This window comes from Alexandromys fortis, unplaced genomic scaffold, assembly GCF_014885135.2.
Source record: "Alexandromys fortis isolate MF-2015 unplaced genomic scaffold, M_Fortis_MF-2015_v1.1 scaffold_331, whole genome shotgun sequence".
Classification (NCBI taxonomy): domain Eukaryota; kingdom Metazoa; phylum Chordata; class Mammalia; order Rodentia; family Cricetidae; genus Alexandromys; species Alexandromys fortis.
This window is the reverse complement of record NW_026068215.1, coordinates 668,502-693,963: the sequence shown is the minus strand read 5'-3', so window position 1 is coordinate 693,963 and position 25,462 is coordinate 668,502. Positions and strand designations below refer to the sequence as shown.

Sequence of the window (25,462 nt, the reverse complement as noted above, 5' to 3'; positions counted from 1 at the left end):
CCTCAGTGTTCTTTTTTACAGACATAGTTAGCAATTCTACAGATGATAACAATGGTACAATGGTACCAAGCGTGCATTTCTCTCTCTCTCTCTCTCTCTCTCTCTCTCTCTCTCTCTCTCTCTCTCTCTCTCTCTCTCTCTCTCTTTCTTTTCCCTGTGTAACAGTTCTAGCTGTCCTGGAACTAGCTCTTGTAGACCAGACTGGCCTTGAACTCACAGGGATTTACCTGCCTCTGCCTCTGGAGTGGTGGGATTAAAGGCGTGCCCTACCATGGCCCAGCCCAAGCATGCATTTCTTAGGGCTAACAGGATGGATAAAAGACTGACAAGGTAGATGCCTTATGTCTCAGAAGGGGCATAACTGTGAAGCTCCCTGGCAGATACCAGGAGGATTAGAATGGAGCTTGGCACCCCCTTCTCCCGGGCTAAGCATCAGGCTACTCTGTCTGCTGGCACCCAGATGAGATAGACTTTCTTTCTCTGGGGTTGGCTTAGTTATCCAAGCTTTTTTTTCCTGTATATTTTAAGGGTAAAGGTACAAACAGTTAATTTCCTACACTAAGACCTTGTGTCAAATGAAAGGTAAAAGTAAGTACAGAATATTAATACTTGTTAGGCCAGTAGGTTATCCTCTCTTGAGTTCGCTGTCTGAGAATTTAGGGTCTCCTAGACCTGTTTATTAGTAAGAGCAGACATATTATTGCTCCTGCTCAGTGCCCCCTGCTCAGGGCTCCTTTCTTTGTGAAAGTCCTGTCAATAAGGATGATTGTGGGGAACTAGCTTTATTTAGATTTGACTATGGGAACAAAGGTTTGGCTGAGTGAGTGCTTTACACCAGGGCCCCACAGTGTGAGAGAAGGCCATCCAGTTGCCCGTACAGAAACAAGTTATCTCAAGGAATGATTTGTACACTGCTGGGATACTTCAGGCTGAATCCCAGTATGGAAAGAAGAAGATTTCTACAGAATTGATAGTGAATGTCTAAAGGGTAGGTGTTTCCAAAGCTTTGCAAATCAGGTTCTCCACCACTCCTGTGAGTTTTTATAGTGATTTTGCAGCTGTACATTTACTGTATATAATGTTTGTGGTTCACAGCAAGCCCTCCCTCTTAATACTGCTTTTTCTATATCTCATAGACATCCTTGTCTTCATTTACATTTGTTTCAAGAAGCATTTTTTTTGTTTTGTTGTTTGAGATAGGGTTTCTCCGTGTAGCCCTGGCTGTACTAGTACTTGCTCTGTAGACCAGGCTGGCCTTGAACTCACAGAGATCTACCTGCCTCTGCCTCCCAAGTGCTGGGATTAAAGGCATGGTCCACTACCACCCAGCTTTAAGAAGTATTTTAATTTTTTTCTTGAAATCTTCTTTGACCTCCTGTTGTTCAGGTTATGTTTTGAAATTTCCATATATATATGTATATAGTTTCTAAAATTTTTTCTTGTCAATGATTTCTAATCTCAGGTGTAGCACAATTAATAAAAGCCCAGAGACAGAAATTGGAGTTCAATCTGGAAGTTAGAAAGGCAAAATAGCCTCTATCTCAGTCCAAAATGATGATCTTGCTTCTAGGAATCTCAGAATGTGACTGAGAATGAGAGTTGTCTCTTCCCATTTTATAATCCTTTCTAGGATTATAGGGATTAAAGGCATGTGCCTCTACTGCCAGGTTTCTATGATAACTGGTGTAGCTACTGGGATTAAAGGTGTGTGTCACCACTGCCTTGTCTGTAAGGCTGACCAGTGTGACTGTTTTACTCTTTGATCTTTACTTATTAAAATACAAATGAAATATCACTACACTTGGAAGTGAACTCAGGGCATTACTATCATTAGGCCAGTAGTCTATCACTAAGCCGTATGTGTGTGGTTTTTTGTTTGTTTTTGAACACTTATTTTACATTCATGACTGCAATGGTTGTGTTGATCCTAGAGGATGACATTTCATAGTCCTTTACCTTATCTTCAGTTTCTTAACTACTAATTGATGCATCTTCCAAATTGTTCCCTAAACTTTAGAAGGTATAGTGCAAACGTTTTATGTAGTGCTGAGCCCTCAACTGTCACTTAGTCTGCAAAGAGAAGCTTTTGAGAATATTTTTTTTACTATAGGTATAAATATTACATATTTAAAAGGCAATTTGATTCTATACCAATTTAGTTAAATAAGAGTAATAAGTTCATACCTTTGACATATGACTGCCTCAGGTAGGGGTTGTTAATTGAACTTAGCTTAACAGTCATAGATTCCCTCAAATCCAATCATAAGAAATCATAGTGTTTTATGCATGCCCATGTTTTCTTCATGGTCATTATATTTTTTCTGTCCAGTTTGAAGAAATTTCTGTAGCATTTCATGTATAGTGGTCTGATGGAAATATATTTTCTCAACTTTTGTTTGTCTGGACATACCTTTAATCTCTCATTTCAAAGGGTAGCTTAGCCATACTAATATTCCTGGTTGACGGTTGTTGACAGTATTTTAGTGCTATAAAAAAAATCTGTTGGTGGGAGCTAATGAGATAGCTCAGTGGTTAAGAGTACTGGCTGATCTTCCAGAGGTCCTGAGTTCAATTCCTAGCAACCACGTGGTGGCTTACAATTATTTAAGATGAGATTTGATGCCTTCTTCTGTCATGCAGGTGTGCATGCAGGCAGAGTACTCATCCATAAAAAATAAAAATAAAAATCTGTCATCATCATCTGCTTACAGGTGTGGTTTCCTAAAGTGTAGTGCTGGACAAATTGGCACACCTATGTTTATTTTGTCTTCAGCTAAGAATCTTTAAGTTTCACTTGTAGAGGCTTGAAATTTCAATAGTAGCCTTTGACCTTTCTATAATTGGGTATTATATCCTTCTATATAGGTTTGGGAAGTTTCTTTGAATAAGTCTATACCCATTTATCATCTGAAGACCTCCTTGAATCTCATTATTCCAAATAAATGGCTTTTAAAAAATACTTTATCATTCCATCATTCCAGCATCGTTTTTATTTCTCCTTGTAGCACAAATGTATAATAAAAACGCAGAGACACATATTAGGGTCAACCTGAAGATCACAAAAGCAAAGCAACCAAGCCACTAGAGAGCTCTTACCTCTATGAAATCTTCTGACTGAAAGACAGCGAGTTCTTTTCTCATCCCGCCTTATATTCCTCTTTAATGCTGGGATTAAAGCTTTACACCACCACCGTCTGGCCTCTATGGCTAACTAGTGTGACTTCTGGGATTAAAGGTGTGTACCACCACTGCCTGGCCCCTATGGCTAACTAGTGTGACTTCTGGGATTAAAGGTGTGTACCACCACTGTCTGGCCCCTATGGCTGACTAGTGTGGCTGTTTTACTATCTGATCTTCAGGCAAGTTTTATTTATTAAAATGCAAATGAAATATCACCAAATCTCTTCATTTATCTTCTCTGGCTTTTTATTCCAACTGCTTTTTATTTAAATAGTATGTCTTCAAGCTCTGCTAATTCTTCCTTCTGTTTAAGATGTGCTGCTATTGATGCCTTATTTCTGTTTTTTAATTTCTTTAACTGTATTTTGTACCTCAAGAATTTCTCTTTGCCAATTCTCAATTGCTTCCATCTCTTAAGTTTTTCTGGAATATTTACATGTTTCTGTGTTGTTTTTCTTCCTGGCATTGAGTTTCCTTAAAACAGCTCTTTTGAATTCTCCATCCGAGACTTTGTACATATTGTTTGTTTGCTCTGTGGTTGGTTTTGGCATCGTATGTTTAACCATTAAGTGAGGTCACAGTTTTCTGAAAGTTCTTTTTTTTTCAAGTTTTAAAAAACCTGCACGTGCTTGTGCACATGCACACATATACACACCACACCACACAAACTATAAGTTAGCATGTGTGTTATAGGAAAAGTATACAAAAGACAGAAGAAAATCATCTGCAGTCACAGTCAGTTCAGCCAAACACATCCTTGTTAGCATATGATGATATTTGCACATTAAAAGATTGTGTGTTTATTTTCATCTTCAGAATCTGGCTTTATTTATGTCTAAGTAGACTGTTTTATTTTCTCTGAGCTTGTAGTTACTTCCACTGATCCAGCATGTTATACTGCTGAGCCCCAGTGTGTTTTCTGTATTCACACTAAACGGTGTTCCACACTCAAATTTGTCCTAAATCTGCAGTTGTGGGGTTGTTTTGAATGAACTGGTGAGTGCCTTAAATTAGCACTCTGTCCCCACAAAGCTCTATCAGGAGCCAGGGTAGATCCAGTTGGCTTGTTCGCCATCATTGCCCTGTGTTCAAACACGGTGGGATTCTGCCCTGATTAGCGCATAATTATCCTGCAAGGAGCGTCCCTATCAAACTACAGTGACTTGGCACCCAGCTCCCTTTTAGTCTCCTCATGGGAAAATTACTTTCTCCCTGTTGTGCTGTCTGGGGCTATGGAAGGAATGCAATTTGCAGTCCCATGGCCACCAGTGTCTTATTGTTTGGTTTCACCCACAGTTCACAGGGCAATCAGACCTACACAGCATAGGAATAGGACTCATATCCATGCTGTTATACGGGTTTGCTTACTGCTGAGGCAAACTGGTCCTTGAGTACTATAATCAGCTAGAGGTTATGTTTCTCAGAGTAGAAATACAATTGGTGGGTCACAAGTGTAGCACATATTCTAATTCTTCTTTTTGTTTTGTTTTTTGAGACAGGGTTTCTCTGTAGCTTTGGAGCCTGTCCTGGAACTAGCTCTTGTAGACCAGGCTGGCCTCGAACTCACAGAGATCTACCTGCCTCTGCCTCCTAAGTGCTGGGATTAGAGGTGTGTGCTACCACTGCCTGGCCCTTGTTATTAATAATAAAAACTCAGGGTCAGCTATCCGGGGGTGAAAGCTGAAGGACCAGAGAAGCAGAGCAGCCAGCCACTACGGAGACCTTTTATCTCTAACCAATGCTCAGACCAAAAGGGTGATCCTGTCTTCAGAGTGCCTCCTCAGACTGTTTCAGACTGCATCCTTAGACTGTAGTTGTCTTCACTAAACCTCAGACTGAATCCTTAGTTGCTGTCTCCTTCCTCCTTATATTCCACTCTCCACTCAGCCATATAACTCCTGTCTCCAACTCCTTAGTGCTGGGATTAAAGGCGTGGGATCCCAAATGCTGGGATCACCTTTGTTTGAGCCACCACTGCCTGGCTCTGTTTTTATTTTAGATTGGATCATTTTCGTGTAGCCCAGAGTAGCCTTGAACTAACAGAGATCCGTCTGACTCTGTCTCCCGAGTCATAGAATTAAAGGTAGATGCCACCATTGCCTGGCCCCTACTGGTTTAGTTCTATTCTCTGATCTTCATGCAAGCTTTATTTGTTAAAACACAAACAAAATATCACCACATACAAGCCTCTATCTAACACCAGGTTGGATATAGGACCTCTGGCTTATGAATGCTGATTGTAAGGATTTGTCCTTTCCTGGGAGAAAGTCCCCATTGCTGTCACCCAAGGTTAGAAGAAGGGTAGTGGAAATGTTTTCTTGGTTGCCTAGGCTGATGCTGAGCTGCGATATACCCCAGTCTCACAGCTGTAAGACCTGCACAGTCTTTGGTATGTACTCCAGGCCCATGCTGTGGTTGTCTTTAGTGTAGGATGAAATCCAAGTCTGTTCTACCTGAGCGCAAAGAACTCTATCTGATGGCCAAGTATTCCTAGAGGCTCCATATGTGAATGCATGCCTGTGGGGGGTGGCCTTTGGGATGCACCTTGTGCATGGTCTCTCTGTTGTGGGCTCAGTATTGGACTCCAAGGCAAAGATGTGTCCTCATTTTTCTAACATATTCTATAGAGAATAGAGTATTGCTTCTTAGCTGTCCAGTGTTGGCAGACAAATATTGGGAGCCAGGCTGTCTCTTATACACCTGGCTAAAGAGAATCCAGAAACTCAGTCTACAAGTACTGGCTTGATCACAAGGCTGTGGATCTCTGTCCTCTTGAAATCATGCTCTTGAGTCTGGTTTTGGGATTCAAGTTTAAGGCCTGGATGTAATTCCCTCTCTTATCACAAATTATGATCTCTCTCTCCCTCTCTCCCTCTCCCCCTCTCTCCTATCCCTCTCTCCTTCTCCCTCCTTCTCTCTCTCCCTCTCTCCCTCCCTTTCCCCCTCATGTTCTCCCTCTTTCTCCATCCCTCCCTCCTTCCCTCCCCCCCACACTCTGTGTTTATTCTATATTCTTCATTAGTTCTCTTATTATTATACTAAAATTGCACTATGATCTCTCAATTGGCTTCCTTTGCTTTTGTAAGAAGTTTGTGAATAGCAGTCCTATTTGTTTGGCTGGGGGGCGGAAATCATATTAGATCACTTGAGCATCTTAGCAGCCACCTTGCTCTGCATCCATCCATTTATTTTTTATAACCATCTCCTTAGTTATGTTGTAGGAATCTTACTGTGGTTCTGATTTGAATTTCTCTAACTAGTAATGATGTTGAACGCCTTTGCATGTATAATGACTATATTCATACAAAGCTTTTTGTAAGAAATCTTTTTTTTTTTTTGAGATAGGGATGCCTTATTCTCAGGGATGGCTTTGAATTCAGTGTGAAGCTAGGGTGACTTTGAATTTCTGTTTCTCCTGTTATCACTTCCCAGCTGCCAAGATCACAGACATGAACAACTACTATCCCCTGATTTAGATTCTCTTTATTTATAGAAGTGGATTTTTGTCTTTGTTGTTACATTGTAGGAGTTTTTTCTATACCCTAGATATAAGCCCTGCATACCACAGTACAATCACAGATGAAGGCCAAAGGACATCTTGGTCAGTTCTTTCCTACTGTGTATGTCCTAGGGATCAAAGTCAGGCCATCGCCTTTACCCACTGGGCCATTTCTCAGCCCCCTAAAGGTTTCAGTGTTAATGAGTTAAATTGACTTATATTTTCAATCAATCACTGGATGATTGGGTACCATATCTAAGAATTTATTGCCAAATCTAAGTCACAAGGTTTTACATTTATATTTTATTTTAAAATTTTATGGTTTGGTAATATATATTTCACTTATTGATCCATATTGAGTTAAGTTTTATAAGTTGTATTGAAAGAGATGTATGACTTTTTTTATATTTGGAAATCTACTTATCCTTCAATAGTATATTAAACAGACTATTCTTTCTTCCTTGAATGGACTTGAAACCCTGACCAAACTAACTAACCATAGACATAGATGTTTGTTTCTGGATTATGAAATTTTCCCCATTTGTCTCTATCCTTAATGCCAATATTAAATGTTTAATTACCATAAAGTTATAGTAACTTTTTTGTTTGTTTTTTGTTGTAATGTTTTTTTTTTAAGACAGAGTTTCATGTAGCTCAGATCATTCTCAAACTTGCTATGTAGCTTAGGTCCCCTTTGAACTATTGATCACCTGTGTCTACAAACATGCACTTTTTATAGTAAGTAAAGGAATACGTTCTACTTTTGCTCTGTTGCTTCAAGAATGTTTTTATTATTTTGAGTAAATTTTGTATAAAGTTTAATGGTCTGCTTTTTAAAAACATTTATCTTGCACAGGTCTTATACAAGCTGCATAATTGCTGTGAGTTCATATGTGCAAGATCAAGCCAGACAAAATCCAAGCATGGAAAGGGGAAGTGGGCCTGAAGTCCCATCACTAGCTGAAGAGTTGTTGGTAATTGACAACTTCTGGGAGAGGAAGAGTTTCCTTTAGTGGTGTGGTACCTGGTACATGACCACCCTCTGTTGGATGGCTACACACCCAAGAATATATAGGCAGCAGAAACTGGACTTCACATGTTTTTAAAAAATGGGGACATGAAATTCGGTGGGTATGGAATTGGGAGGGTGTAGATCTGGGAGGAGTTAGGAGGGATGAATATGATTAAAATGTAATATATAAAATTCTCAAAAAGATAACATTAAAGAAAAATAGCATTTATTTGTCAATTTCTTTTTTAAGACTATAATTGTGTATTAAAAATAGATTCTTCTCTCATACAGTACATTCCCGATTGCAGTTTCTCTCTCCCCACTCCTCCAAGCTCCTTTCCATATTCCTTTTCTCCCAGATCCACGCCCCCTCCATTTCCCTTCAGAAAAAAGCAGGCCTCCAAGAGACAACAACCAAATATGACAAGACAGGATATTAAGACAAAGCAATAGCCTTCCTCTCAAGGCTGGGTAAGGCAACCCAATAGGAGAAAGAGTGCCAAGAGCAGGCAAAAGACTCAGAGACACACCTGCTCCCACTGTTAGAAGTTCCAAAAAACCACCAAGCTAACGGCCTTAATATATAGACACAGGACCTGGTGCAGACCCTATTCTTGCCACATCAGTCTCTGTGAGCCCATATGCACCCTGCTTAGTTGATTCAGTGGGTCACGTTCTCCTGGTGTCCTTCATCCCCTCTGACTCCTACAATCTTTCTTCACCATCTTCTATGATATTCCCTAAGCTCCAAGGAGACTGGAACGAAGGGGTGAAGGCCCCATGCGAGCACCTGTGGGGCTGTGTTCAGTGAGCTGTGTGGATGCTGTCCTCAGCAGTGGGGCCCCACTCTCAGATTTTGGAGAACAACCCTCTGCCCTTGCTCTAGCCTGGGTTGTTCGGGGATCTCCACAGGACTCCTTTGGCCAATAACTCAACGGAATGCAAACAGTCCTGCCACTGGAGGCCTTGCCAGGCTACAAGAGATGGCCAGTTCAGACTCTGTGTCCCCCAATCCTAGGATCAGCCTCAGATTCCAGGAAGTTTCCTCTGCACTAGGTTTCCACCCTGCCTTCCAAATGCCCATCCCCCAAAACCCAGCTGTCTCTCCCAGCATTCTCACCATCCATCTCTTCCCTCCCAGGTGCCAGGCACATACTCACCCAACTCCCATCTCCCCACCCCTAGTCCACCCAAAAAATCTATTGTTTTCCCTTCCCAGGGAGATCCATGCAAGCCCCATTCCCCCACAGCCCTCTTTATATAACCTCCCTGGGTCTGGATTGTAGCTTGATATCCTTTACTTCCCAGCTAATATCCATTTATAAGTGAATATATACCATACTTACCTTTCTGGGTCTGGGTTACCTTACTCAGAATGAGTTTCTTCTCGTCCCATCCATTTGCCTCCAAATTTTGTGATGTCATTATTTTTAACTGCTGAATAATACTCCATTGTGTAAATGTGCCACATTCCCTTCATCCATTATTCTGTTGAGGACCATCTAGGTTGTTTCCAGTTTCTGGCTATTATGAATAGAGCAGCAATTAATATGGTTGAACAGGTATCTTTGTGGTAGGATTAAGTGTCCTTTGGGTATATGCTCAAGAATGGTATAGCTGGGTCTTGCAGTAGATCAATTTCCAACTTCGTGAGGAACTGCTACACTGATTTCCATAAATATCTGTAAGGGGTTACACTCTCACCAGCAATGGAAAAGTGTTCCCGTTACTCCACAGCTTGGCAGCAAGAGTTGTCACCTGTGCTATTGATCTCAAAGCAGCTTTGATTTGCATTTCCCTGATAGCTAAGGATGCTGAACTCAGTCATTTGAATTTCCTCTAGTGACAATTGTCTGTTTATATTTTTATTGTTCTCTCATAAAATATGTTCCAACACAGTCCCCTCCCACCCTCCTCCCAGTTCTGCTTCCACCTCTTCCCTCCCCCAGATCCATTCCTCCTCCATGTCCCTTCAGAAAAGGACAGGCTTCCCAGGGATAGCAACCAAAGATGGCATAAAAAGTTATAGTAAGACTAGGCACAAACCCTCATAGCAGAACTGGTTGAGGCAACCCAGTAGGAGGACAAGTGTCCCTAAGAGCAGGCAAGAGTCAGAGACACTCCCACTGCTAGGGGTCCCACAAGCACACCAAGCCAACAATCATAACCTATTTGCAGAGGACTTAGTTTAGACCCATACAAGCTCAGTGGTTGCTGCTTCCATAACTTTGAGCTCCTATGAGCCCTGCTTAGTTGATTCTGTGGCCCTTGCTCTCGTGTCCTTGACCCCTCTGGCTCCTACAATTCTTCTTCCACGGGTTCCTGACCTCCAAAGGAAGGGCCTCAGTGGATACAGGTATACAAAGTACCTTGATCTTATGGGCTCGGAACTTGCCTTCCCACCACCACAAGCTCCTCAACACATTCCTATCCCACCTTCACGTCCTTTTCTCTTTTTAATGTATTCAACTGAGTCCAGTTAGCGCTGCTTGCTGGAATGTTGACTGGTATTGGCTTGATCTTGTCCAGGTAACCAAAACTACAGTCAGTTTATGGGGGTAGCAGCCATGTTCTGTGTGGAAGACAGCATTTCACACTGCTTCTCCCTGTCGGCTGAACCTTCCACTCTTCTTGCCCCCCCTCTTCCAAGATGTTCCCTGAGCCTCAGGAAAAGGTTGATGTAGCTGTCACCTTTAGAGCTGAGGACTCAGTAGTCAGATATTCTCAGCATTTTGATTGGTTATGACTCGTTCTGCATGTCCTGCTACCCACTGTGGATAGAAGCTTCTCCAGCAAATGGTTAACAATAGCACTAATCTTTGGTTATCAACTGGAATATTTAGAAGGCGATTTGACAACATTATCATTTAGCAAAACAACAATTGCAGGTTCTATCCTGTGACTTCCCCCATCCAACCATGGGCTTTAAACCAGGATCACAGTAAAAGCAGGCATGAAACCACTTCCTGTGGAACAGGCTTCAAATCCAATCAGGAAGCAATTGGTTATTCCCATAACCTTTGTACCGCATTACTTTATGGGCACAGCTTTCCTGTCAAATTGGTATTGTAATATTCAGGGTTCGAGACAGGGTAGAATCAGCTTCTTGGTTACATAAGGAAGTCACTGGGAGCTTGTGAGATTGTTCAACAGGTAAAAGCACTTAACCTTGAAACCCTGAAGACCTGAGTTTGATCCTTGGAACCCATAGTGGAAGGAGAGAATCAATCAACTTCTGAAAAGTTGTCCTCTGGCCTCCATGCATGCATTCCTGCACTCCCATACACATATCATATACACATACATCAATCACTATGATAATGATAAAATTAAACTTAAAGAAGGGAGTCATTAGGGTTTTGACATGAATTACATGGGAACTACAGATTGCTTTGGAGATATTATCTACATAATATTAAATTTCCAGTGTATGCATATAGAACACTTATATAGGTCTTTAATTTCTATTGTAGTATTTTAGAAATTTAGGCTTATACATAATTCGTCTCTTTGCTGAAATTTATTCCTGGATATTTTGTTCTTTTTATACTATTATAAATAGAGTCACTTTTAAGAGTCAAGGTCTCACTAAGTAGGCTAGCCTGGCCAGGAGCTCTACGTAGCCCAGGCTGTTCTTTTTTTTTTTTTTTAAATTTATTTATTTATTTATTAAAGATTTCTGTCTCTTCCCCACCGCCACCTCCCCTTTCCCTTTCCCTCCCCCTTCCCCAATCAAGTCCCCCTCCCTCGTCAGCCCAAAAAGCAATCAGGGTTCTCTGCCCTGTGGGAAGTCCAAGGACCACCCACCTCCATCCAGGTCTAGTAAGGTGAGCATCCACGAAACTGCCTAGGCTCCCACGAAACCTTATAGCAGCATTGTTTGTAATAGCCAGAACCTGGAAACAACCTAGATGCCCTTCAATTGAAGAATGGATGAAGAAAGTATGGAATATATACATATTAGAGTACTACTCAGCAGTAAAAAACAAGGACTTCTTGAAGTTTGCAGGCAAATGGATGGAAATAGAAAACACCATCCTGAGTGAGGTAAGCCAGACCCAAAAAGAGGAACATGGGATGTTCTCACTCATATTTGGTTTCTAGCCATAAATAAAGGACATTGAACCTATAATTCGGGTTCTTAGAGAAGCTAAATTAGAAGGAGAACCCAAAGAAAATCATATAGGCATCCTCCTGAATATTAAACTTCATCAGGCGATGAAAGGAGACAGAGACCCACATTGGAGCACCGGACTGAAATCCCAGGCTGTTCTTTAACTTGTAGTTCTCCTCAGTGTTCCAAAGGGTAGAACTATAGGCATGCACCTCCAGTCACATTTTTTTTTGCAGTTAAAAATTCCATTTCAGATTATTTGTTGCTAGTATACAGAAATATAACTGACTTATGAGTTGAGCTTGAAGCCTGTAATTTTGTTCCCTTTGTTTACTGACTTTCATAGTTTCCTTGTGGATTCTTTAAGAATTTGTATTATGTAGGACCATGTAATACCATCTATAAATGGAAGTACCTTTTATCCTTTCTTCCTTGTTTTCCCAGCCCCTTATTTTAGAAACAAGAACTCATGGTTTAGCCTGACTAGCCTTGAACTTCTGATCCTCCTGCATCCACCTTCTGAGGGCTGGAACTATAGGTATGTGCCACTACTGGTGCTATGGATTAAAACCAAGCCTTCCAGAATGCTGAGCAAGCACTATACCGTGTGTGTGTGTGTGTGTGTGTGTGTGTGTGTGTGTGTGTATACACAAGCATGCCTGTTCTTACCTTTGTGGTCATGCATTTGAGTACTCTCAGAGGTCAGAAGAGGAGCTAGACTTAAAGGTAGTTGTGAGCCAATTGATGTGAGTTCTGGGCACCCAACTCGATGCTGAGCCATCTCTAGTCCCCCTCCTTCCCTTATGGGCTACATTTTGTTTCTTTTTCGTATTTAGTTTGTCCAGCTAGGATGTCCAGTACAAAGAATAACTGAAAAGATCATAATTGTATTGTTTCTTATTTTACTGTGAATGGGTTTTAGGGTTTTTTTGTTTTGTTTTGTTTTTGTTGAGACTTGGTTTGTTTGTGAAACAGTTGTGGCTGTCCTTGAACTTGCTTTGTAGTCCAGAGTGGCCTTGAACTCACAGAGATCCACCTGCCTCTGCTTCCCCGAGTGTTGGGATTAAAGGTGTGAGCCACCACTGCCCAGCTCTTTTTTTTTTTTAACTGCTTAACATGGTGTTAGATGGCATTTTTTCATGAATGCTCTGCTATGTTAAGGACATTTCTTTCTGTGCCCAGATGCACGAGTATGTTTTATTATGAAAGGGTATCACATAGCAAATGCCTCTTTGTTTGCTTCGTTGGAGATGATCATATGGAGGTTTATTACTCTTGTTGTAGTTCAAAGTCTGCCTTAGTTTCTTTTCTGCTGTTAGAACAGAATGGCACAGATTGAGTAAATTTTAAATAGTGGAAGTTTATATGCTTCATGATTCTTCTGAAGGTTAGAAAATCCAAATGGAGAAAAAAATGGATTTGGTCAGGACTTTCTTGTTGCACAGTAACAAGTGGCCCCAAGCTAGTCAGAAAGAGAATGTGAGGGCTTTCACGCTATAAGTCTTAGTCTCAAGTTAAGTATCCCAGTCTAATACGATGATATTAATCCATTTAGCAAGGAACAGCTCTCATGACCTCTTAAAGGTCCTACTTGATGTATTTTCTGACAGGGCTTTACCATGTACCTAGGCTAGCCTCCAACTCCTCTCCAAGCCCCCGGACTACTAGGATCACAAGCCTATGTGTGCTAAAATGCCTGACTTAAAGGCCTACTTTAGTAAATTCATTGGATTCTTAATTATGTATATGTGGGATGTTAGCGTGTGTGGATGTGGGTGTGGGTGTGTGCACATGAGGTGCTCAAGAAGGCCAGGATTGGGAGGGGTCATCCTAGCTTCATCTATTGTAATGGTAGACGTTTAGTTAGATTTCAGTCTTGAAATTAAGTTCATTGAGACTTATTTCTAAAGAATATTAGGGTTGAGTTTTTTTTGCTGTTATTTAATAAGTGCTATATATATAGCGTGTTATTTGATAATGTGCTATATATATGTATATATACCTATTTCTATATATAGGCATATATTTTTATGTAAGGATATAGAATTATATATATAGTCATATTTGGTACTGTATTTCTTTACTGATCTCCCTCCTAGGTATTTTATTCATTATTGGTTGTGGCATTTGCAGCTTCCTATTATTATTTTGAAAATATTTATTTCTCCTTTAAATTCTATCAAATTTTGTTTCTTAGGAACTTTACTTTCCTGATTGCCATCACTTTACTCCATTTTTAATAGAGTAAACATTTAATTTTATTTATTTTGTGTGTGTGTGTGTTTGTGTGTGCGTGCGAACACACACAAATACACATGAGGTTTAAACTCGGTGTTGTCAGTCTAACCTGCTGAGCCATTTTACTGGCCCTACCTCTCCTCTATTATAACCCCATTTTCTATCCTTTCTACCTTTGATCTGTGTAAAATATCCCTATGTTTTTTCCAACTTCACCCTGATAGACTTTTCTAGTTACTCCCTAACTCTGTAATTTCACAGCAGTCAAGTTGTCTTTGTTATTTCTTATCTTTTAGTCTTCCTACAGTTTTAACTGAGTTTCTGTTCTATTTGAAATTCTTGTTACAACTTTATTCAGTGCCACAGTAAATTCTGCAATCTTCAGACAGTATGGTAAATCATGAATTCAGTACCAGTAGTCTTTGTTGTTTAGCAAGGTTTTATTTCACTGAGATAACACAGTTGAAGAAACTTCCTGTTCTTCAAAGCATCTTAGATGAAAACCTCCTAGAAACTAATGAGTCTAGGACCAAATTTAAAAAAAAATCATGTTCCTAGTTAGGAGCTCTTTATTCTCTGTTTTCCTAAACAGTTATTTCATCTGAATTAAAACTAATCTATCATAAAAATCAAAATGAGTATATGTATCATCCATTAGTGTATAAATCCCAAGGAGATAAAGAAGCAAGAAAGAAAGGCTCCAAGATTGTGCCTTTTTCACTGGGTAATTCTCTGATGTCAAAAATAATTTTCACATATCTGCATAAAACTAAATGTTTTATACACCCACACCCACACATATATATCTTAAAACATTAAAAATGTTAAGGATAAACTGTTTTTCAAAAACCTTTACAACTTTCCCTTTCTTCTTCCCTGCATATCTACTGACATAGATTTAGAATTACAGTTTTATTCTACACAAACTAGCTCCATTATGTAAACAAAATATATTTCTTTTAGGAATTATTGTGGTCATCCCATCAGATAGAATAGACCTTCGCTGAAATTTTTCTTCAGATGCAAGGCAGCTTAACAATGGCTTGAAAGAGTAAAACAGTGACTTTCTTGGGAATTTTTGGAAGTGGGGGGATTGGGCCAGGATTAGGGTTTTTTTTGTTTGTCTGTTTGTTTGAATTTTGTTTTTTGTTTGTTTTTGCATTTGGCTTGAACTTTTCTTAGATGCCTATGGAGAGAGCACCCTGATTTTCTTCTCAGTGTGCCCATATAGGAAAGAAAGAGTTATCAGCTTGCCATAAGTAAGACAGAGTGCATAAAAGTAGTTGAGATCAAAATACATTATATGCATTTAAGACATGTTCAAAGAATAAATATAAATATTATTTTAAAAGAGGAAGTCAATCTTAACAGCTGTCAGTAGGTAAATATCAAAAGATGGAGTCATGCCCTTTATCATAATATTGTAAAATATCTGCCCCATTTGGCAATCAGTATAGTATGTTCAGATAGAGTTCATTGTAACTGAAGCAACATATTAAGTGTGGTGGATCACTATATTCTAGCATCTTGATCTAAAAAGATGAATCTGGAAGAATAGCCTAGATTTCCAGGGGTTCAATAAACCAGTAGTATGGATACACTGAGGAACTGCCGTCTTTGTTCCATTACAAGAGTAACTTGGTTTGGTGATTAGTATAATTATTAATTAGTATAATTATCATTTTTCTTTAGTACTTTTGAGAATAAAAAGTATTGCTTGATATAAAAAGAGAAAATATACCAATACATCATATATATGGGATATTGGTTAGTAGCCAGAATTTTTACTTTTATTTTTACTTTTTTATTACTTTTTACCTATTTATTTTGTGTACATGTTTGTGTGCATATGGGAATGCTCTTGACACAGTGTATATTTAGAGGCTAGAGAGTAATATATGGGATTTATTCTCTCCTTTCATCATGTGGGTCCCAGGGATTGAACTCAGGTCATTAGTTCTGTTGACAGGTACCTTTACACAAGCAGAATCATCTGGCTGTTCCTACTGGGTTTTTGTTTGTTTGTTTGTTTTAGATAGGGTTTCACTGTGCAGCCTAGCTGATCTTGCTATATAAATATCGCCAACCTCAAACTTGTAGTAATTTTCCTGTCTTGAGCTCCCAAGTGCTGGTATTATAGGCATAACCAGTATTCTCAGCTAAGATTTCTCAAGTAACTCTTATCAGTTGATAAATGGATGACTAACACAATTGCAAACTGGGTAAATGATTTTGATAGATATTTCTCTAAAGAAGATATGCTTACAACCGAAAAATACACGAAAAGATGCTTAATATTATTATTCTTTAGGCAAATGAAATCTACACCGCAGAGCTACAACATTCATGGCTTTGGGATTGACCTGACTGAGCAACTGGGAGTGAAGACAGACACACATACAGAAAACCTGGGATAGGGTGGGCCGTGCATTGTGATAGAGACACACCAGCAGCTGGCAAACTCAGCGTGTGTATATGTAGCTGACTGAGGAGATGCATTGATTATATCCAGCTGAACAAGGTGTATTAACTAATCTCCATAGGGCCCCTCTGTAGGGGAGCAGTCTCAGGTTACAGTCACCTGGGAGGAGGAAGCTTGCTTAATACTTTCTGCACACACTGTAAACATCAGTGCTTGTTAGCACTTGCTATTCTCCTGAACCTGACTCCAGGAAGGCCTTGCCATTCCTGTGGGTCTGAGGCATTGGGGTCCATGACATGTCAACAATACACACTGACTCAAGACTTCATCCATTAGCCACACTACAAACCACTTCATAGCAATTCATATTTCTATTTTTTAAAAAAATGGGAAAAGGATGTGGAGAAATCAGAACAGTTAGACATTACTAGTAGGAATATAAAACAGTACAGCAAATATGCAAAACTGTTCCTTTGTCTAGCACGCTACTTTCAATGCTCTCTTTGTGTCTCTCTCATTCTTTTTTATTTTTTGGCTTTTGAGACAGGGTCTCATATAGTCTTATCTGACTTTGAACTCAGGATACTATCTCTGCACTCCTGATCTTCCTACATCTACCTCCCAGGTGCTGAAATTATACGCACATGCCACCACACACAGCTTCACTTTGCTTGGGTTTTCCCCAAGTTTTTAGGGCTTTTTAGGTAGTTAGCCTAGAGATTAAAGTTAATATCTTAACTATATAACACTAAGTTGGAATTAACACTAGCTTAGTTTCAGTACTTACAGAATAGTCTTCCCTGTGTATGCTGTACTTGTCATGAGTTCAGTTTATATGTGCTGGAGATCCATTTACAGACATTTATGAATTGGTTTTTAAAATCTCTAGGGAAAGAATGCAGGAATAACAAAGCAAAGATATTGTAAATGCTGGATTTAAAAACAAAACAAAAAATTACTGTATCAGAGCCCTTTTTTTATTTATAGAAAAAAAGACCAGAGGTACATATTAAAAGGTACATATGCGGTCTAATTATGAATACATAACCATGTCTCATTTTAAGACTGATTACATATGCAATAATGGTCAAGAAAGATTACATTACTAGCTTAGTATGGGTTTCTATTGCTCTGGTAAAACACCATAACCATAAGCAATCGGGAAGAAGAGGGTTTATTTTACAGCTTGTAGACCATCACTGAGGGAATTCAGGACAGGAATAGGAACATGAGGTAGAAGCTGATGCAGAAGCAATGAAGGAGTGCTGCTTACTGGCTTGCCCCTTATGGCTGGCTCAGCCTGCCAACTTACAGAACCCAGGACCACCTGCCCAGGGATGACACCACCCACAGTGACCTGGGCCCTTCTGCATCAACACAGACCAATCTGGGGGGGGGAGGGGGGCATTTTTTCAATTGTCATCCCCTTTCCCCAAATGATTCTAGCTTGTGTTGAGCTGTTATAAAAAAAATCAGACAGCACAATTACCATCTTAGTTTGTGTAAGTATACTTTATGATCAGTATAGTGATGAAATTGCTTAATGTAGAATTCCTCAGAATTTTCCTGCTTGTTAAGCATTTGCCTTTTGTTAAGCAATATATGGCTGCACTTCTTCCCTCCTTCCCTAGTCTTTGCACGCAGGTTCCCATATTACTTGAACTTTGCAGTTGTGTAGTACGTCTTTACTACTGCCTGATGAATGTAGTGTATTATTATTAGCTTGACTCTTTGGGACTTTGGAGTATTCATTCCCTTTCTCTTATATACCTCCATTTTTTAAAAAGTGTATTATTCACACTACTTAAAATCTGCCACTTTAGTCACTTTTAACTACAACCTTCCAGTAACATGAAGTACACACTGCTATGCAAATATCACAATTGTTTTAAGAATAATCATTCTAAACTGAATCTCTATACCCATTATAAAAATAGCCCTATTAGTCTTTGCTGTTAGCTCCTGAAAAACATGATTCTATTTTCTGTCTCTGTGAATTTCCTAGGTACTTCATGTAAGTATTGCAATATCTGTTTCTTTGTGTATTGTGTCCACATACTATATTTTCAGCATTCATCCTTGTTACATGTATCACAATTTCTTTTCCTTTTCAAGGCTGACTAATATTACATTGTATGTGTGTAGCACATTTCATCTATTCCTCCATGAGTGGACATTTTGGTGTCTAACTTATGCTTATCATGAAAAATACTGCTAATGACACAAATTAATCAAAGACATAGAACTAAAATCCAGTAAATAAAATGTAGAGGAAAAGTAGCCAGCATTGGGCTTGTCGATGCTTCCTAGAATGCGATGCCAAAAACATAGAAATAACAAAGAAAATATACAAATTAGACTGCATCAAAATTCAAAAGAGGCAACTCAAAATAGGAAAACTAATTGAAAATCATAAATCTGGCAACTAATTCATATCAAGAATATATAATGCAAATTTTCCAATGAAATCTCTGTTGTAAAAAGGATAAAGTGTGTGTACATTTTTTCCAAAGAAAATAACTTCCCTTCAATTAACTGTCTCTGGAATGTTTCATAGAGTCATTCAGAAATGTCCTTCACCTACTTCCCCTGTGAGTCCAAATCTGGTCAAATAGAAAATGATTATTAGCTATCACAATACTTTTGTCAAACATTTGAACCTGTATTCAAGAGTTTTGTTTTCTTTTTAGATTTTGGTTGATACATCTCTTTTATGCTACTTCTATATTGTTTCTCTTACTGTACTTGTAAAGTTAGCTTTGAATTAACAATGTTAGTCTTCCTTTTGTTCTTTGCCAATATTGCTTTTTTTATTTTATGCATATGAATTTGGAAATTGCATATATTTTTGTAACAATATTTGTTGACATCTTAATACATCTTAATATAAGCTTCTAATCACTTAGCATGGAATGGCTCTCCATTAATTTATGTCTCTAGTTTTCTCCAGCATATTTTCAGTGTTTAAGTCGTTGGCCTCTTTAAGTATATTTGTGAAGAATCTAATATTTCAATGCTGTTGCAATTTAAATTTTTAGCAGGTGGTTTATAACCTTTATAAACACTTTAAAAGGTTTATTTGTTTACTTATTATTTATTTAGTGTGTGTATATGTGTTCATTTGATATGTGTGAATACAGGTGTGCATGTGCCACGAGGCATGTGGAGGCCAGAGGACACTTTTCAACAATTGGTTCTCACCATGCACCTTGTTGAAGGAGGCTCTTTTGTTTTTGCTGCTGACCTGTATACTTCAAGTTAGTTAGCCTGTGAGCTTCCAGGCCCTTCTCTCTCACTTCCCATCTGGTGTTAGGATCATAGATGCATGCCTCCACTTCTAGACTCTTACACTTTGTAGGTGGGTACTGGGGCTTGACTCCAGTTGCCAGGCTTGAGTAGCTAGTAGTTATATCCACTGAGCCATCTTTCCAACACTACAACACATTTTGTATATTGATTTTGTATGTTGAAAATGTGTTGATACTGTTTGTTAACTTTAACTGTTTTTTTTGTTAATCTTGGGGTTATTTTTTCCATTTAATTAGGTCATTTACAAAAAGATTGTTTTATTTATTCCATTCTGCCTTATATGGCTCTTATTTTTCTTGTCCAATTGCTGTAGTTATAAATTGAAAAACCATGTTGAATAGAAGTAGGGAAAGTGAACATTCTTGTCTTATTCTTGGTTTAAGGGAAAAACTTTCAGATTTTGATCATGTTTTTTGAGTTTGCTGTAAACATTTCATCTGTGGCCTTTATAATGTTGAAGAGGTTTCCTTTTGTTCCTAGTTTGTCTTTCTCTTTTAGAAAGTGTGTTGAAAATGAACTACAGGCAACTGAGGAAAACTGGAAGCAGGAGAGGAAGTCCACCCCAGGGAAGAGTACATCCGTGTCAAATTGTCAGGCCTGAAACATACATACTAGGCCACAGTATAAAGATTGAGCAAGTTATATTTAGGAATATATATGTGCATACATATATATGCATGCAGTAACAATTAGTAAAAAAGAGGCTATGAATTTGAAGGAGAGCAGGGAGTGAGTGGTATTTGGGAGTGTTTGGAGAGAGAAAAGGAAAGGGAAGGGAGAAATGTAAGTATATTATAATCTCAAAATAAAAAATATTATACATATTTTTCTTGAAACAAGGTTTCTCTGTATAGCCCTGGCTGTTGAGGAGCTCTCTCTGTAGACCAGGCTGGCCTCAGAGTCAGAGATCTGCCTGTTTCTTCCTCCCAAGTGCTGGGATTTAAGGTGTGCACCACCACTGCCTGGCTGTATATTTTATTTTCATAGATTGTTATTTTTACATAAAATGATAAGTATTTGTATTTATTCATTTTTAATAGGACATGATACATTGATTTTTGTGGTTCTAATCACCTTATACTTGTGGGATAAAATTCATTTGGTCATGGAACATCATTTTTTAAATAGGCTGATATCTTGTAGGAGGCTGCTTGTTTGTTCCCAGCTACTCATCCCCAAAATAACCACACAGAAACTGTATTAATTAAATCACTGCTTGGCCTATTAGTTCTACCTTCTTATTGGTTAGCTCTTACATCTTAATTTAACCCATTTCTATTAATCTGTGAATTGCCACGTGGCTATGGCTTGCCAGCAAGTTTCTGTCCAGCGTCTGTCCCTGGCTGGGCTACATGGTGTCTCCTGACTCCGCTTTCTTTCTCCCAGCATTCAGTTTAGTTTTCCCCACTTACCTCCATTCTGCCCTGTGCAGGCCCAAGACAATTTCTTTATTCATGAATCAATAAAAGTAACACATAGACAGAAGGACTTCCCACACCACTGATGAATTTTATCTGCTAGTGTTTTATTGATGAGTTTTGCATTAGTGTTCATAGGAGATAGTTGTTTTCTTCTTGTGGTAACTTGTCTGGGTTTTTTACGTGGCTAATAATTTTAGCCTTATGAAATAAGTTAGGCAGTATTCTCCACCTACTTCTCTTTTTACAATTTTGTGGAGGACTATTATTAATATTTAATATAAATATAAAGTTTATCCTTCAAATATTTAGTAGCTCATGAATATTTTTTAACTGAAACTTTTCTCCCTTCTATCAAATCCCCTTCCTGCTTTAATGTCTTATTTTTCTCGGTGTTTTATTAATTTGTAGTTCTCTCATTTGTTCTTACTATGCTCTTTTCTAGTTTTCTAAGATGGAGTATTAGGTTAGTGATGATAAGTCATTTCTTTCCTAATATATGCACACAAATCTATAATTTTACTGTTAAGCAGTGCCTTATTTTAAGGATTTTGGTGTTTCATTTTTATCATCATTCTTTTCAAAGTACATTTTTAAACAATTTTTCCTAATTTGTCTTTTATTAATTTATTTAGACACTGTATTCATTTTATTGATTTCTTATTTTATTACATTGTATTCTGAAATGAATGTTGTTTGTTCTCTTAAGTGTGCTAACTTATAGTTTATGGCTCATAATATAGTGTATTTTGATAGTGTTTTTTAGGAGATTGAGCATAATGTATATCTTGGTATTTATAGAAGAAATATTCAATAGATATCGATTAGATCAATTTGACTGTAAGTGCTATTCTATATAACTATACTGTTTTTATTCTTTGAGACAGGGTATCACTATGTAGTCCTGACTGACTCAGGGAGTTTGTTGTGAGACTGTGTCTCCTAGTAATGTCAGAAGCTACAGCCATAAAGTCTCATCAGCATGACTGCCTAAACATGAGCTGAACAAGGACACCAATACACATGCTAACATGACCAGGGGAAAGCCCAAGAGGCCTCAACCCTACACAAAGAACTATAGACAGCAAAGGAATGGGATGCTGAGAGTAGGAGAAATAGTTTTTCACAAGGAAGAACACACTAATTGGTTATCATTATGTAGACTAAGCAGGCTGTATTTATGTATTTATAAATGTATGCATATCATAGTTTTATGTAACAACAGGGATTTTTTTTTTGATTTCTTGAGATAGGGTTTCTCTGTGGCTTTGGAGCCTGTCCTGGAACTCTGTAGCCCAAGCTGGCCTCAAACTCACAGAGATCCTCCTGTCTCTGCCTCCTGAGTGCTGGGATTAAAGGTGTATGAAAAAAAAGAGGCCATTAATTTTAAAAAGGGCAAGAGAGGACATATTGCAGGGTTTGGGGGGAGTAAAGGGAAACAGAAAAATGATGTATTAATAAAATATAAAAAAGAAAACAATGCAAAGAATCAATGAATCTAAGAGGGCTGGTTCTTTGAGAAGATAAACAAGACTGATAAATGCTTGGCTAACCTAACCAAAAGAGAGGGACTGAATCAACAGAATCAGAAATGAACAGGGAAGCATTACAGCAGACAACAGATAAACTCAGATAATGGAATGCTTTAAAAACCTGTACTCCATTGAGTTGTGAAACCCCCACCCCCCCAAAATGGATGGATTTCTAGATTCAGAAAGCTACCAAAATTAAACCAAGAAAAAATCAACAACCTAAACAGACCCATAACAAAGAAGGAAATTGAAACAATAATAAAAAGCCTTCCAGCAAAAAGAACTCCAGAGCCAGATGGATGCATATCAGAATTCTATCTACCAGACATTCAAAAAAGCTCTACAGCCAGTCCTCCCTAAACCATTCAAAATGATGGAAGCAGAGGAGCACTCCCCAGCTTCTGTGAAGCCACTATCACTCTAGTACCAAAAGCAAGTAAAGACACAGCAAAAAAGAAAGCTCCAGACAGGCCAATATCTCTGAAGAACATAGATTTTTTTAAATACCCAATAAAATACTTGTTAACAGAACACAGACATACATTGAAAAGATTATTGCCTTTCTCTATGAAGGAAAACTTTGAAGATATTTTTATTTTATTTATGTATGTGTTTCTGTGTAGGGGCTGTCTGTATACATGTGTGTGCATGCACATGCGAATGCAATAATCAGAAGAAAGCACTCTTACCATGCTCTGATTCTTCCTTTGAGGTAGGAATCTCACCCTTAGACTTGGGCCGACAAGCCCCAACAATCCTCATGTCCTTACAGCCCTCAGAGCTAGGATTCCTTGTGTTTATGGGGATATCAGGCTTATTATGTGGTTGCTGGGATCGCAACTCTGGTCCTCGTGATTGCAGAACAAGCCCTCATTACTCACCAGTCCCTAAAGTAGATTCCTATAAAAAAAGGTAGTTCCATCTTCATTTGTTTTTATGCATACTGAATGTATCTATCTTTTAATTAGAGTGTTCAGAAAATTTACATTTACAGTGAATTTTGGAGTCTGGAGAAATAGCTTAGTAGTTAAGATCAGGTACTGCTCAGAGGACTTGGAGTTTGGTTTGCTGCACTCACTCCAGCTCTAGGGGATCCAAAACCTTCTAGCCTCCTAGGGACTTGCACTCGTGCACATACTGCACACAGACATGCACACAAGTACGCATGATTAAAACTTTAGAATATTTACAATAAGTGTTGAGATGTTTGGATTAGTACTTACCTCCTTTGTCACTACGTTTTAGATGTTTCCATGTTCTTCATGTTTTTTTTTCTTTTTGCCTTGTCTATTTTTAATTTAGCATTTACAAAATTATTACATTTACCATTTTAGCTCATTAATTTATACTTTCCTTGATTTTTTGGTTATTTTAGAACTTGTTATATATGCCATCAAGTATTTTACATTGCATTTCAAGTGATACTGTGCTGCTTCATAGGTATTTCACATGCTTTATGACAAAGGATAAGCTGTCTCTCCTATCCATTGATACACTGCCTTCATTCGTATCAAATATTCATGAGCAATAATTATGGAATGCAGTAGTTTTTTTATTTTTAGTTTGGACAAATGTTATTTACCAATCAAATATTAAAAATAAAATATGTTAAAGTTTAATTTACCTATTCTTAAACACCTTCATGTTCTAATAATATAGATCTATATTTCTAACTTTCACTTTTTCTGAAGAATTTATTTTAACTTTTTTTTTTTTTAAAAAAAAAAAAGGCTTACCAGCATCAAATTCTTTCAATTTTTGTCTGAAAAAAGTATTTCACATTTACCCAAGAAATATCATTTGGTTGAATGATATTTACAAGTTGCAAATGGTGGGTTCTATTTTTTAACATTTTATATAATTTACTGTACTCGCTTAATAATTGTACTTTCTAAACCAAAATCCACGTAATTCCTATTTTTCTTCCTATGCATACTTGTTCATTTAGGAATTATTTACTACCATAAGAATCCCCTGAACTATGCATATTCATCATTTTCTCCATTGTGAGGGGCTGGGGAAAATGCTGGCTGTGCTAGCATGAGGACCAGGGTCCAGAGCTCCAGACATGGTAGCACCTATCTGTAATCCCAGAACTCCTACAGCAAGGAAAACAGCGTCAGGAAGCTGGCTAACTAGCTAACCTGGTGTATGCAGTAGTAAAGAAGAAGAGCTTCTGTCTTAAAGAAGATAGAAGGGAGCAGAGAAAAAGGTAGAGCTCAATAAAAATTAATTAAAAAAGATAAAGGGAAGAACTCATGCTGGCAGTCGTTCTCAGACTTCCACATGCATGCCTGTTGAAATAGGAGCGGCGGGGCTGCGTCCCCAGCACCCTGGCCGCCTGCTAGCTTATGCCCGAAATAACAACACACAAATCATATTCATTTAAACACTGCTTGCCCATTATATCTAGCCTCTTCTCGGCTAACTCTCGCACCTGGACTAGCCCATTTCTAATAATGTGTGTAAGCACCCTGAGGTGGGCTTACCAGGAAGATTCTAGCCTACGTCCATCCTGGGTCGGAGCTGCCTGGGAGAGTAGAGCCTGGCGTCTCTGCTCCAGAGAGCAGAGCTGTCGAGTCTACCCAGGAGAGCTGAGCATGGCATCTCTGCTCCAGAGAGCAGAGCTGTCGAGTCTCTCCGGGAGCAGAGCAGAGTCTGCCTGAGGAGTCTTACCTCACTTCCTCCTGTTTACTCCTCCCACCTATGTTTTAACCTATCAGGGCAAGCAGTTTCTT

At 38.6% G+C, this 25,462-nt stretch overlaps 1 protein-coding gene across 1 annotated transcript in view; it reads left to right on the top strand.

Moving 5' to 3' along the window:
• Positions 1 to 25,462, top strand: part of LOC126493398 (uncharacterized) — a 150,821-nt gene that overhangs the window by 17,759 nt on the left and 107,600 nt on the right. The gene's annotated exons all lie outside the window — the stretch shown is intronic.